This window comes from Bactrocera dorsalis, chromosome 1 (assembly GCF_023373825.1).
Source record: "Bactrocera dorsalis isolate Fly_Bdor chromosome 1, ASM2337382v1, whole genome shotgun sequence".
Taxonomy (NCBI): domain Eukaryota; kingdom Metazoa; phylum Arthropoda; class Insecta; order Diptera; family Tephritidae; genus Bactrocera; species Bactrocera dorsalis.
In genome coordinates this window covers 40806477-40821110 of record NC_064303.1, presented here as the reverse complement: position 1 = coordinate 40821110, position 14634 = coordinate 40806477, and the positions used below count along the sequence as shown (strand labels likewise).

The following is a 14634-nucleotide window of genomic DNA, read 5'->3' as shown; positions in this document are numbered from 1 at the left end:
TCTAATGGAGTTAGATATATGGTTATGTATATGTATATATAGAATTGATCAGGATGACGAAAAAAGTTGAAATCCGGGTGACTGGCTGTCTGTACGTCCTTTCGTCCGTCCGTCTGTACATGCTATAACTTGAGTAAAAATTGAGATATCTTGATGAAACTTGGTATGCAGGTATCTTAGTACAAAAAATTACGAAGTCGTAGATGGGCGTAATCGGCTTACTACCACGCTCATAAAACGCCAATATCCGAAAATGTGTGTAAGGGCCATAATTAAGCACTAAAATAAGATATAAAACTCTAATTTGGCACAGAGGGTCGCAGAAGCAAGGGGCATCTGAGGGAAACAAATTGTGTAAAGAATATACTTGTCTCCTAAACTACTATATCCTCTTATATTCCTATGTCATAGTACGAAAATAGACGAAACCACGCTTACTTCCCACAGAGCACAAGTTTAAATTCCACTTGATTATTTCACTTTCTAGTATACAAATCAAGAAGCAATTTGTATAAGGAGACAAAATTTTGAACAAATAATGCCTTTAGAGTATGCCATCTCATTATTGAAAATTGTTCAAATCAAACCGAAAATGTTCAAGCCCCAAGATACCGAATATTTGGACCCGAGTACCTATAGTTGATTTTTGATCGAAAATGTCGGTCAATGTGTGATATATTCCATATATAACTAATGGGATAACACATCTCTTACAATGGTATGTCTGTATGTCAAAAATAGGTTAAATCGGGTCAACACTTCTCTTAGCCACCATATATGTACCTAATATAGAGATGTTCGAACTTTCGAGTGACTTTTTACCGCATGTATGGACTAATATGAGAGTTATCCCAATGAAAATGAGAAAGCGTTTTTAATCACAACAATTAGGGTACTCACAAGGTGTCATAAAGAATCGTAAAATCATAAATTTGCATACTAGTTAAAAAAATTTGTTGTTGGATTGCATACTAAAATAACTTTACGCAAATACAACTCTGAACGCTATGTTTTCGGATCGTTATAACTTATAACTTTATGAGACTATCTGAAACCCCTAAATATATCTTGTGCCTAAAATAAACAAAACTTAACCTACCCCCCATATATGTAACTAGTACCAGGATTTTGAGCATCCGGCTGACTTTACTCCATATGATTGGTGATTTTTTAGTATGTGGCATACTACCGAATCCTATATACCACTTAAATGATTTTCGTTTTTTTAACAAAACTTATGCTATATATGTCGATCAGTGTACGAGTTATATATAGCACATAAATGTATATATAAAATTGCTTGAATTCTGATCCTCTGGTTGACGTTTTACACCTTATGGTATTTCCCTGGAATTGAGGTTTCCAAGTTGCAAGAGTATAAAAGGTTCGGTTGTACCCGAACTTAGCTATTCCTTACATGTTGTTTATAATCATATTAGAGACACTCATGATCATCGGTCGTTGATGATGAGATCGTTTAATTTGTGTATAAAAAGCACGTCAACTAATTTGTTTAAATGAGACATATTTCAATGTTCACATGCTCATTATTTATGACAAATTCACACAGATAGATAGTAGAAGATACGATAGCAACATAAATGTGAGTCTGATATAATAGGATGAACATACCATAAAAATAACCAGTTACAATTTGCAGACTTGCTCATTTTTACACTAACAAGAAAAGTTATACTTCTGTCTCTTAGACCTTCGATAACTCTGAAATTTCGTACAATATCACTTATATTTTATATAAGTCAGTAGCAGTACTATTTGGTAATACCTACTGTCTGGTAGTACTATACATATTAGTACTTTTTAGACGAAGATATGTTTCTTGGAAAAATTAATTTGTGCTCTTCAGATTTTGTTACGTTCCTGAGGCAGTATGGAAATGTGGAATATTTATGCGTTTACAGTAACCGGAAGATACCGTTAATTTAAACAATTGCCGATGAAAGGTTAAATAATATAAAATTTATTCTTCTTCTTCTTTACTGGCGTAGACACCGCTTACGCGATTATAGCCGAGTCAACAATAGCGCGCCAGTCGTTTCTTCTCTTCGCTACGTGGCGCCAATTGGATATTCCAAGCGAAGCCAGGTCCTTCTCCACTTGGTCCTTCCAACGGAGTGGAGGTCTTCCCCTTCCTCTGCTTCCCGCGGCGGGTACTGCGTCGAATACTTTCAGAGCTGGAGTGTTTTCATCCATCCGGACAACATGACCTAGCCAGCATAGCCGCTGTCTTTTAATTCGCTGAACTATGTCAATGTCGTCGTATATCTCGTACAGCTCATCGTTCCATCGAATGCGATATTCGCCGTGGCCAACGCGCAAAGGACCATAAATCTTTCGCAGAACTTTTCTCTCGAAAACTCGCAACGTCGACTCATCGGTTGTTATCATCGTCCAAGCCTCTGCACCAATAGCAGGACGGGAATTATGAGCGACTTATAGAGTTTGGCTTTTGTTCGTCGAGAGAGGACTTTACTTTTCAATTGCCTACTCAGTCCGAAGTAGCACCTGTTGGCAAGAGTAATCCTGCGTTTGATTTCCAGGCTGACATTGTTGGTGGTGTTAATACTGGTTCCTAAATAGTCGAAATTATCTACAACTTCAAAGTTATGACTGTCAACAGTGACGTGGGAGCCAAGTCGCGAGTGCGACGACTGTTTGTTTGATGACAGGAGATATTTCGTCTTGCCCTCGTTCACTGCCAGACCCATTTGCGTTGCTTCCTTGTTCAGTCTGGAGAAAGCAGAACTAACGGCGCGGGTGTTGAGACCGATGATATCAATATCATCGGCATACGCCAGCAGCTGTACACTCTTATAAAAGATTGTACCTGCTCGATTAAGTTTTGCAGCTCGAATAATTTTCTCCAGCAGCAGATTGAAAAAGTCGCACGATAGGGAGTCGCCTTGTCTGAAACCTCGTTTGGTATCGAACGGCTCGGAGAGGTCCTTCCCGATCCTGACGGAGCTTTTCGTGTTGCTCAACGTCAGTTTACACAGCCGTATTAATTTTGCGGGGATACCAAATTCAGACATCGCGGCATAAAGGCAGCTCCTTTTCGTGCTGTCGAAAGCAGCTTTGAAATCGACGAATAGGTGGTGAGTGTCGATTCTCCTTTCACGGGTCTTTTCCAAGATTTGGCGCATGGTGAATATCTGGTCGGTTGTTGATTTACCAGGTCTGAAGGCACACTGATAAGGTCCAATCAGCTTGTTGACGGTGGGCTTTAATCTTTCACACAATACGCTCGACAGAACCTTATATGCGATGTTGAGGAGGCTAATCCCACGGTAGTTGGCGCAGATTGTGGGGTCTCCTTTTTTATGGATTGGGCATAGCAATCGTTGGGCATACTTTCGTCCGACCATATTTTGCAAAGAAGCTGATGCATGCACCTTATCAGCTCTTCGCCGCCGTATTTGAATAGCTCGGCCGGCAATCCATCGGCCCCTGCCGCTTTGTTGTTTTTCAGTCGGGCAATTGCTATTCGAACTTCTTCATGGTCGGGCAATGGAACGCCTGCTCCATCGTCATCGATTGGGGTATCGGGTTCGCCTTCTCCTGGTGTTGTGCGTACACTGCCATTCAGCAGGCTGGAGAAGTGTTCCCTCCATAATTTAAGTATGCTGTGGGCATCGGTGGCTAGATCACCTTGGGGGGTTCTACAAGAGTATGCTCCGGTCTTGAAACCTTCCGTAAGTCGACGTATCTTTTCGTAGAATTTTCGAGCATTACCCCTGTCGGCCAGCTTATCGAGCTGTTCGTAGTCACGCATTTCCGCCTCTTTCTTCTTCTGTCTGCAAATGCGTCTCGCTTCCCTCTTCAGCTCTCGGTACTCGGCACTCCTCGTCGTACCAGCTGTTCTTTTGCACTTTCCGAAAACCAATGGTTTCGGTTGCAGCTGTACGTAAGGAGTTCGAAATGCAGTTCCCTTATACCGAGTTGTTGACGAGTGCTCTCAGAGAGCAGGAGTGCAAGCCGAGTAGAAAATCGTTCGGCTGTCTGTTGTAATTGCAGCTTCTCGACGTCGAAACTTCCTTGTGTTTGTTGGCGTGCGTTTTTTGCTGCACAGAGGCGGGTGCGAATTTTGGCCGCAACAATATAGTGGTCCGTTGCAGCCAAATAAAATTTATTCATTCAGCGTTAAATGTTGATTAAAGGGACATATAATAAAGACCTCCTTTGAGAATGCAGCAATTCTAATCAGCTCAGTAGCGATAAGAGTTTATACACATATGTTCTTCTGGTTTTAATTTTAAAATTTCTAGAGTTTAAAAAGCCAACCGAAATGAAACCTATTACTAAATTCAGTTTCTCTATCTTTAAGTGATTATAATCAGATCCTGATCTAAACAACCAGGAGAGAATTAGAGAAAAGTGAGTGTTTATATAATCAATTATAAGCTATGTTTTCCTTACTTTCGAAGTCTTTTAAGGGGTTAGGGGTAGTTAGAATTTTCAAAAAATAAATTTTTTTTTGCATTTTCGTTAAATGTAATATCTTAAAAATATTCCTTTTCACGTTGATCCGATAATTAGATTTTGAGTTATTCGAGAAATAAAAAAAGAGAGCTCGGGCACTTCAAAGCGCTAGTGTGAATCGGTTTCTGAATCGGTGACAACTGTAACTCGAAAACCGTTCAGTAGATTTTAATGAAATTTATCCAGCTTTTAGAATACATAATAAACTCGGGCCTGATCGAAGGATTTCTATTTTTTCGAAAATTTCGATTTTTTCAGACCAATTAACTGTTGATTTTTTCGCAAAAATTAGAAAAAAATTTCCTGAGGCCGCCATTTTGTTAATTTTGAGAAAAAAATAAAATCCTTCGATCAGGCCCGGCATTATCTATTTATAAAACTAATTTATTTTGTCCGATTGTTTTTAGACGAATCTCCAAGGACTTATGCTTGTCACCGCAAGTACCTTTTTTTGGAACAGGGTCAACACAAACAACTATCACTTTGGAAATTAAATTTTTTTCTTCAAATTTTCGTGACTTCATGTGTTGACTATCCTATAATAATGCCATATTACTACTTTTGTAAAAAACATGATTTAGTAGCAAAAAAAATACTGAAAACTAATTTTTTCGTGCCTCTGACTACCCCTAACCCCTTAATTAATCAAGGACGCATATTCATCATGAAATTATTTCCTTAGTTACGGCGTTGTTTTGGTCCTAACGATTTCCAATTTTCTTAGGGCTATAATCATGATGATGATTGCGGTATTGCCGCTAGCGTCCTGAAGGAAGCCATAACATTTGTTTTTTTGCATTATTTTATATGTTAGAAGTTTGATCTCTGTGGTTTGATCTCTGTTGTTTGCCTGGCGATTATTACTCTGCAAAAAATTGAACATTTATTGAAAAGTCATCAACGCAATGACTGCTACGGAATTGTTGAAGATTTTTCAGAATTGTTTTGGAAAGTCTACTTTATCACGAACACAAGTATTTGAGTTGCACAAAGAATTCATTGAAAGTCGTGAAGTCATCGAAAACTTGCCTCCTACGAGTCGTTCATCCACCTCTTTAATGACGTTAAAGTGATACCGGCTGAACTGTTCAGGCGACTGTTTAACAATATATGCTTACGCATACCACATAAAAAATGTTCGCGATCTTGCAGCAATTCCTCTTCATCTAGTCAAGAACCACACACCATATGTACAAGCCCGAAAATGAGACCTCTGTGATATTATGAACGAAAAGATGTTCTCATTACCACAGAAAATACTTCCTTTACGACGAACTTTGAAATATATGTACGTAGGTTAGGTTAGGTTGACACCATTATTAGTCAGAATAAAATATGCTCACACAAAGCTTTACCAATGATAATGGTTTTAATTATAGCCTGTGGAAAATGTGCATGTGTATAATTTTATTTGAATTAGTTCTTAAAGAGGAGTTCTGGTGGTTCAGGAAAGTATTGACTTGATTCAACCCATTTTTGATTCACAGAATTACTACTGCCAGGAAAGGATTCTGTCTGAATTTCAATAGTATATCACACACATTGAATGATAGTACCTAGGGTGTTGTTTTTTTTTTTGTATTTAAACAATTTTTGGTCATATGGTGGCACACACTAAAGACATTATTCGTGAAAAGTTTTATCCTTTTCTATTAATTACTTCTTGATTTGTGTGTTAGAAAGTGAAATAATTAAATTGTGCTCTGTGGGAAGTAGGCGTGGTTGTTGTCCGGTCTCGTTCATTTTCACAAAGTGACATAAGAATGTAAGAAAAATGACACTTACTTGTAATGTTTTTGGTAAGCACAAGTAAACTAAATTATATTATCTATTTATAATTATAATTTTTAATTTATTACGTTTAATGAGTAAAAAACAAACTAGCTTTTCTGTGCTTATAACGGGTGATTTTTTTGAGGTTAGGATTTTCATGCATTAGTATTTGACAGATCACGTGGGATTTCAGACATGGTGTCAAAGAGAAAGATGCTCAGTATGCTTTGACATTTCATCATGAATAGACTTACTAACGAGCAACGCTTGCAAATCATTGAATTTTATTACCAAAATCAGTGTTCGGTTCTTTTCTTTTTTATCGACAAATTTTGTTCAGCGATGAGGCTCATTTCTGGTTGAATGGCTACGTAAATAAGCAAAATTGCCGCATTTGGGGTGAAGAGCAACCAGAAGCCGTTCAAGAACTGCCCATGCATCCCGAAAAATGCACTGTTTGGTGTGTGGTTTGTACGCTGGTGGAATCATTGGACCGTATTTTTTCAAAGATGCTGTTGGACGCAACGTTACGGTGAATGGCGATCGCTATCGTTCGATGCTAACAAACTTTTTGTTGCCAAAAATGGAAGAACTGAACTTGGTTGACATGTGGTTTCAACAAGATGGCGCTACATGCCACACAGCTCGCGATTCTATGGCCATTTTGAGGGAAAACTTCGGACAACAATTCATCTCAAGAAATGGACCCGTAAGTTGGCCACCAAGATCATGCGATTTAACGCCTTTAGACTATTTTTTGTGGGGCTACGTCAACTCTAAAGTCTACAGAAATAAGCCAGCAACTATTCCAGCTTTGGAAGACAACATTTCCGAAGAAATTCGGGCTATTCCGGCCGAAATGCTCGAAAAAGTTGCCCAAAATTGGACTTTCCGAATGGACCACCTAAGACGCAGCCGCGGTCAACATTTAAATGAAATTATCTTCAAAAAGTAAATGTCATGAACCAATCTAACGTTTCAAATAAAGAACCGATGAGATTTTGCAAATTTTATGCGTTTTTTTTTTTAAAAAAGTTATCAAGCTCTTAAAAAATCACCCTTTACAAAAGCGGCCGATTTTATTGTTTTTAAAGTAATAACGCGACTGAACTTCGTGTTTCAATAAAAAAAGTAAAGAAAAATATTAATTTCAATTAAAATTAAAAAAATAAAAAATATAATTTTTTCATCGCATGTCAGTATTTTACATTTCAAGCTCATTTTGTAAAGCTCATTTACTCAATGTATTTTGTTTCTAATTTTTAATATTTTTGATAAATAACATGTCATTAACGTATTTCTAAAAGAAAAATTTCTATCTGGATACGCTAAAAAGTGTTGTGAAATATATATTAGGAGCTTGGTTTAGACCAAATTTATTTATATTGAGCTAATGGTTAAGGAAACACTTGATTAAGTGGTAAAGAAATAGTTTTAGTCTCATTAAATATCGCAAAGTCAACTGGGAATTCGGGAATCACTGTGTTAGAAGTTTGAGGGCTAGGAGTATTATTGATCCAATTATTGAAATGTTTAGCCTAAGAAAAAAAATGCAGTATGGATTTTAGTCATATATGTATCACACAGATCGGCTGAAATTTTCAGTATAAAATCAGACATATGCACTAAGGTTCTCATATTCGGTATCTGAGGTTTTATATATATTAAGAGATGGCATATCTCGAATATATACTGCTTAATATGTGTTTTTGACATTTCTTTTTCTTTACTGGTATAGACACCGCTTACGCGATTATAGCCGGTTAACAACAGCGCGCCAGTCGTTTCTTCTTTTCGCTACGTGGTTCCAATTGGATATTCCAAGCGAAGCCAGGTCCTTCTCCACTTGGTTCTTCAACGGAGTGGAGGTCTTCCTTTTCCTATGCTTCCCCCGGCGGGTACTGCGTCGAATACTTTCAGAGCTGGAGTGTTTTCGTCCATTCGGACAACATGACCTAGCCAGCGTAGCCGCTGTCTTTTTACTCGCTGAATTATCTTTATCATAAATCTTTTGCAGAACTTTTCTCTCGAAAACTCGCAACGCCGACTCATCAGTTGTTGTCATCGTCCAAGTTTCTGCACCATATAGCAGAACGGGAATTATGAGTGACTTATAGAGTTTGGTTTTTGTTTATCGAGAGAGGACTTAGCTTCTCAATTGCCTACTCAGTCCGAAGTACCACCTGTTGACAAGAGTTATCCTGCGTTGGATGTCTAGGCTGACATTGTTGGTGGTGTTTATACTGGTTCCTAATATACGAAACTATCTACAACTTCAAAGTTATGACTGTCAACAGTGGCGTGAGAGCCAAGTCGCGACGATTGTTTGTTTGATGACGAGATATTTCGTCTTGCCCTCGTTCAATACCAGACCCATTTGCTTTGCTTCCTTGTCCAATATCATCGGCATACGCCAGCAGCTGTACACTCTTAGAAAATATTGTACTTGCTCAATTAAGTTCTGCAGGTCGAATTATTTTCTCCAGTAGCAGATTGAAGAAGTCGCACGATAGGGAGTCGCCTTGTCTGAAACCTCGTTTGGTATCGAGCGGGTTTTTTTAACATTTACTATAATATTATTCATTTATGTTAAAATTCTTTTCGCATGGAAAATTAATACTTACGAGGGGCGGTCTGATAAGTAGTTAGCTTACAAAAGAAAACCCAAATTTATTTCTCAGCGTAGTAATTTTTTAATTTGATAGATTTGACCCCGTGATGTCTCAGCGTATTCAACAGTCCTGACGTTGTTAAGGTTGACGTGGACTTTTTCGCTAACTATACAACTGGCGTACACCAGTGTATCCATGAAAGGACGCAGAAACTTCTTTGTATTGCCCTGAAACAGTTGCAAAGAGTGCTTTGCGTGTGTTTTATCAAATCGTTTAATCAAATTTAGTATAGTAAATATAAAATTGATTTATATTCCCTATACTACATCATCGAACCTTTAATTAAATATTGTATTAAATAGTTCATAGTTAAACTGAAAGAACTAATCCCGATCATAGATTTCTCATATCGAATATATAAAGTAGGAATACGCAGAATCAAACAACCGTATCCAAATAAGTGATCGTGGTCATTAGACACTATTATCCGTGGTAATGATTTTATCCATTTTAGGTACAAAAATACTTTGTTATTAGTACAACACGTTCTAGAATTTTCATTAAGATAAGTCACATATTGTGCGATATAAAAAAGGAAAAATATAACAAAACTTTTTAATTCATTTTTTTTTAGGTTGGTAGGACTGTCGGTGACATCTGTACCAAATGTCATATAAAAATAATCTTTAGTGTTTAGTATACGCTTGCTTTACTGAAATACATAAAGATCCTTTAGAAATTTCTACAATGAGCGAAATTATTCAACAAAGAAATTCCATTAAAGTTTCGGATTCAAATTTGCTGGTGCCGAAAGGTTCAGAATGTTGGAAAAGGCCTTCAGTGATATTTGCTTGACGCGAACAAGTGTTTTTGATTGGTACAAATTATTAAAACACGTTTCCTTCAATAATAAAGGAATTAGTACTTGAAAATCGACGATTAACTGTCAGAGATCTTACTGGCATTGTTGGAAGGATCAATGAAAACTATTTTTAAAGATCATATGAGCCTAAGAAAAGTGAAAGCACAAATTTTTTTCGAAAAACAGAGCGCGTTGACGTCTGCTTTCCGACTAACAGGATGTCATTAAACGTATTATTACTGGCGATCAGCCAGTAAGGTTTTTTCGGAAATTTACTTTAACAGTTGTTTTGAGGACTGGAAAAAATGGTGGCACAAGAGTATTTAGCCCAAAGGGAATTATTTTGAGGTGGACGACATAGATTTTGCAGAATAAATTAAGGATTATAAAATTATGAACATAGTTTAACTATTTTTTGCTGATATGATATGCGGCATAAAGTCACTCGGAAGTCCGAAAATCTTTATATTGTATTGACAGTCAGATATACTATCATTAAAAAAGGATTCTCCCCGAATTACAGTTATATATAGTAAATCACACTTTTACCAATATTTTCGGTAAAAAATTAAGTAAAGGCATTGGGGTCCACATATTCGGTACTAAGAGCTTGAACAGTTTTGATTCGATTTGCACAAGTTCGATCATAAGATGACACAATGCAGAGGCACTATTTGGGATAAGTTTTATTCCGCTACATTAATTGGTTCTTTATTTGTGTGTAGAAGAACCTTATGTGCCGAATTTACTTGAGATCGATATAGCTTCCCGCAATATGTGATACAAGGTGTGTTCCAAAGTAAACAGGACTTAAAAAAAAAAACAGAACAAGTAGTTTTTTGGTAAAATCAATTTATTTTATTTAAAATATTCTGCTACTGCTTCAATACAGCTTTTTGTACGGCCCAAAAGCATGTCGAACGAGTATTTTAGCTCGTTGGCCGATATGGCCGCCAGTATGCCGGTGCAAGCCTTTTAAATGGCCTTTTAAAACAAATCAGCATTGTCTTCACTTTTGACTTCTCCATGCACGATTTTTTGGGTTTCGGCTTGTCCGGTGCCTTCCATTCAGCAATCTGGCGTTTCGTTTCGGGATCATATAGGAAGGACCACGTTTCGTCAGCAATATCGATATTGTAAAGAAAGTTTTTTTTCCTTTTTGACCTCTTTAATGATGTCCTTCGAATGTTGGATTCTGAGCAATTTTTGGTCGTCAGGTTTGTCGTTTGGTTTGTGCGGAAAAACCGTGCTCACACCTTTCGTAAGCCGAAATGTTTTTCAAAATGCGATAAATCGATGTTTTAGAGATGTTCAATTCCATTTCCATGAATTTCTATGATGATTTCAACTGATTTTTGTTGAATTCAAGCACAGTTTCGATGGAATTTCCAGTGATCACGGATTTTGATTAGCCCACATGTTGATCGTCATTTATGTCTTCACGATCACTTTGAAAACATTGAAACCACTCATGGACTTTACTACGGGATAGGCAATCATGGCCATAAACTTGTTTCATCAATTGAAACGTTTCGGTGAAAGTTTTACCAATTTTAAAACAAAATTTAATGTTGGGTCTTTGTTCGAAGCTCTTTTTCGCACCGATAACACAAACGCACCGACACTTAAAACGCAATAACTGCAGTTCCAATAGATGAAATGTCATAAAATTCACACTGGACAATCGATTAAGATAGCAGATTCTAACGCATCAGTCCACATATAGATGGCGCCACCAGGTGGGGCAAGATTCAGGCTGTTTACTTCTAAACACACTGTATACTCTTGCAAGAGTATAATAGTCTTGTTCACCTAATCGTTGTACATATATCTAAATCTAAACGAGATAGATATAGGGTTATGTACATTCATATATATAAATGATCAGGATGACGAGGAAAGTTGAAAGCTTTAAATTGTGTGATATCTTGATAAAACTTAGTATGTGGTTTCTTAGTACAAAAAAAAATACGAGAAGATGGATGGCCGCAATCGGACCACTGTCACGCCACAAATCGTCATTAACCAAAAACCTACAAAGTGTCATAACTAAGCACTAAATTAATACATTTTTTAACATGTGAGCGTGGTCCCGTCCTCTGATAAGCTTAATCTACATATCCCCTAAGCACTAAAATTACAAGAACTGATCAGCACAATATTAAATTTTAATTTCCTTCCAAATGGTATGAGAGAGCTTTTTGGGAGGTGGTGTGCAAATTGAACGATGTGCGTAGCACCGTTCACTTTTTGGTGAAATCACATATCTCGGTAACCGACTGACCAATTTCGACTAAACTTAGTACGTGGTATTCTTCTCATATTGCCATGACATGGGAAAATGGGAGAAATCGGAACACAACCCCGCCTACTTCTCAAATAACACAATTTTAAATTCGAATTATTTCTTTTACTTTCCATTACACAAATCAGGAAACAATCGATAAAATGAACTAAAACTTTGCACTAATAATTCTTTTAAAGTTCGCCAGCTTATGACCAAAAATTGTCCAAATCCAAACGAAACCGTTCAGGCCACTAAGTACCGAATATGTTTACCCCACTATCTATAGTTCACTTTTGACTAAAAATATTGGTCAATGGGCGAGATATACTACTCCAACTTCCATATACTATTTACACTCCCATATACCATGTATGTACAATACTTTTCGTTTTTTTCTGAAAAATCTTTTCGGCTTTTGAAAACACAGTTGCCCCTCTATAATTTGATTCCTAATGCAAAAATTATCAGTATTTTATTTACGTTTTCGATTAATGGCGTTTTGTGGGCGCAACAGTAGTCCGATTACGGACACCTACGAACTTCGCGACTTTTGGTTCAAAACAATTCTTTTGGGTCGGCTTTAGTATACCATCTCAGGATTTCGGGAATAAAATGGGTATGGTCGGATAGAGGAGATTCTCCAGATCACGAATATATGGTTATAGCCGCAGGAAGCTTATAGTTTTCGAGTTATTCGCGTTTTAAGTTGAAAATTTGCAATATTTTAATTACATATTTTCGATATATAAAATTAATTTTGCACTTATATTTTTCACTTTTATATACACTAACACATCACTTATTAATTTGCACACATTTATTTTATATAATATAGTGCAAAAATAGCTTTTAATACACATTTAAATTATTGTTGAATTTGATTATTTAAGAATAACAAATGAATTACAAACTGTCATATAATCAGTGTTACCTAATCGACATCATTTGTAAAAATAAATGTGTCAAATAATCAGTGTTACTATAGTAAAATATTTTACAAACTAAAATAAAAAAAAGTATAAAGAAATATTATACCCTAAATACAGGAAACATAATCGTTGCTAAACATTAAAAAAATATATAAAAAATTTAAGTGGCTACCAATGTAAAAATGAGTTCTACGGAAGAAAAAAAAATGTATATACCCGGTGTTGGACCGACCAGGGTTATTTTTTTTGAAGCGCGGCCGAAGGCCGCCCACGCAAAAAGGAGTTCAACGCGAAAAAATTCTGATACACCCTGGTGTTGGACCGACCAGGGTTATTTTTTTGAAGTGAAGCAAATGATGTTGATAAGGTAACACTGATTATATGACAGTTTGTAATTCATTTGTTATTCTTAAATAATCAAATTCAACAATAATTTAAATGTGTATTAAAAGCTATTTTTGCACTATATTATATAAAATAAATGTGTGCAAATTAATAAGTGATGTGTTAGTGTATATAAAAGTGAAAAATATAAGTGCAAAATTAATTTTATATATCGAAAATATGTAATTAAAATATTGCAAATTTTCAACTTAAAACGCGAATAACTCGAAAACTATAAGCTTCCTGCGGCTATAACCATATATTCGTGATCTGGAGAATCTCCTCTATCCGACCATACCCATTTTATTCCCGAAATCCTGGGAAGGTATACTAAATTCTTCCCAATCTTTTATCGATTACTTAGCTAGGTTAATTTATTTGACTTCGCTGGACTACTTTTCTGGAGGCACATAAAGTCAGTGTTCAGCTATGATTGACTAGATGAAAACTAGCTGTTCTGAAAAATTAACTTTAAACACCATACGATAGAAGATGGGAACTACATATAAAAGCTTAATTGTTGGCAATTAAATTTCTTTTACCGTATTTTATTTGAAATGAAGGTTATACACTCTATATAAACAACAAAAACAGTTTATAAAACAATAGCTTAATATAAAATGTATTACAGTAAGAAGTAACGTTTTACTTGAGCTATGCAAATTAATTACTGTGTAAGTGTGAATTCGGCCATTGCTCTGTAGTTAAGAGTTTTTTTTATGAATAACCAAACGCCGTGTATATAAATTTGAAAGTTCAAAGTACTTTACTCGTATATCACATCTACATATATGCGCATATAGTATAGGGGTATTCTCTTGCTCTTGCAAAACCCGGTGCACGGTGCAAGCATTGCAAATTTACAACAGCACAACAACAAACACACGCAGAAAAATATTTGCAAGGGCTGTGAAATATGTCAGACCAAAACCCATGTATATTTGCGTGCAATGTCACGCATAAATAAAATTGCAACCCTGTTGTAGTTGCCATTTTACATAAAGACATATTACGTCGTTAAATTGTTGAGAAAGGTAAATTTTAATTAGATTTTATATTTTCTATTTAAATTATAAAGTTTTGTTAGAGTTTTTTTGTTAAAAATGTATGCAGAAGGTGCGCCAATTCACAATAGCCATGCACAATAGTCATTTACAATAAATTGACTGAATCAGTCGCTCATATATCACTAGATTCTGCAATGGGTGCTCTCGTGCCCTTGTATATTTCGGTGTAGTATTTTTGCAATCTGCAATCTTGCAAGAGCAAGAGAATACCCCTTATGTA

At 36.2% G+C, this 14634-nt stretch overlaps 1 protein-coding gene across 1 annotated transcript in view; it reads left to right on the top strand.

The window, feature by feature from the left end:
- The window catches only part of LOC105227099 (uncharacterized), a 401109-nt gene extending 386475 nt beyond the window's left edge, over nucleotides 1-14634 (top strand). The window contains exon 20 of the transcript XR_007423730.1: nucleotides 14464-14634. The gene's annotated coding sequence lies outside the window, so the exon portion shown is untranslated. The remainder of the gene's footprint in view (nucleotides 1-14463) is intronic.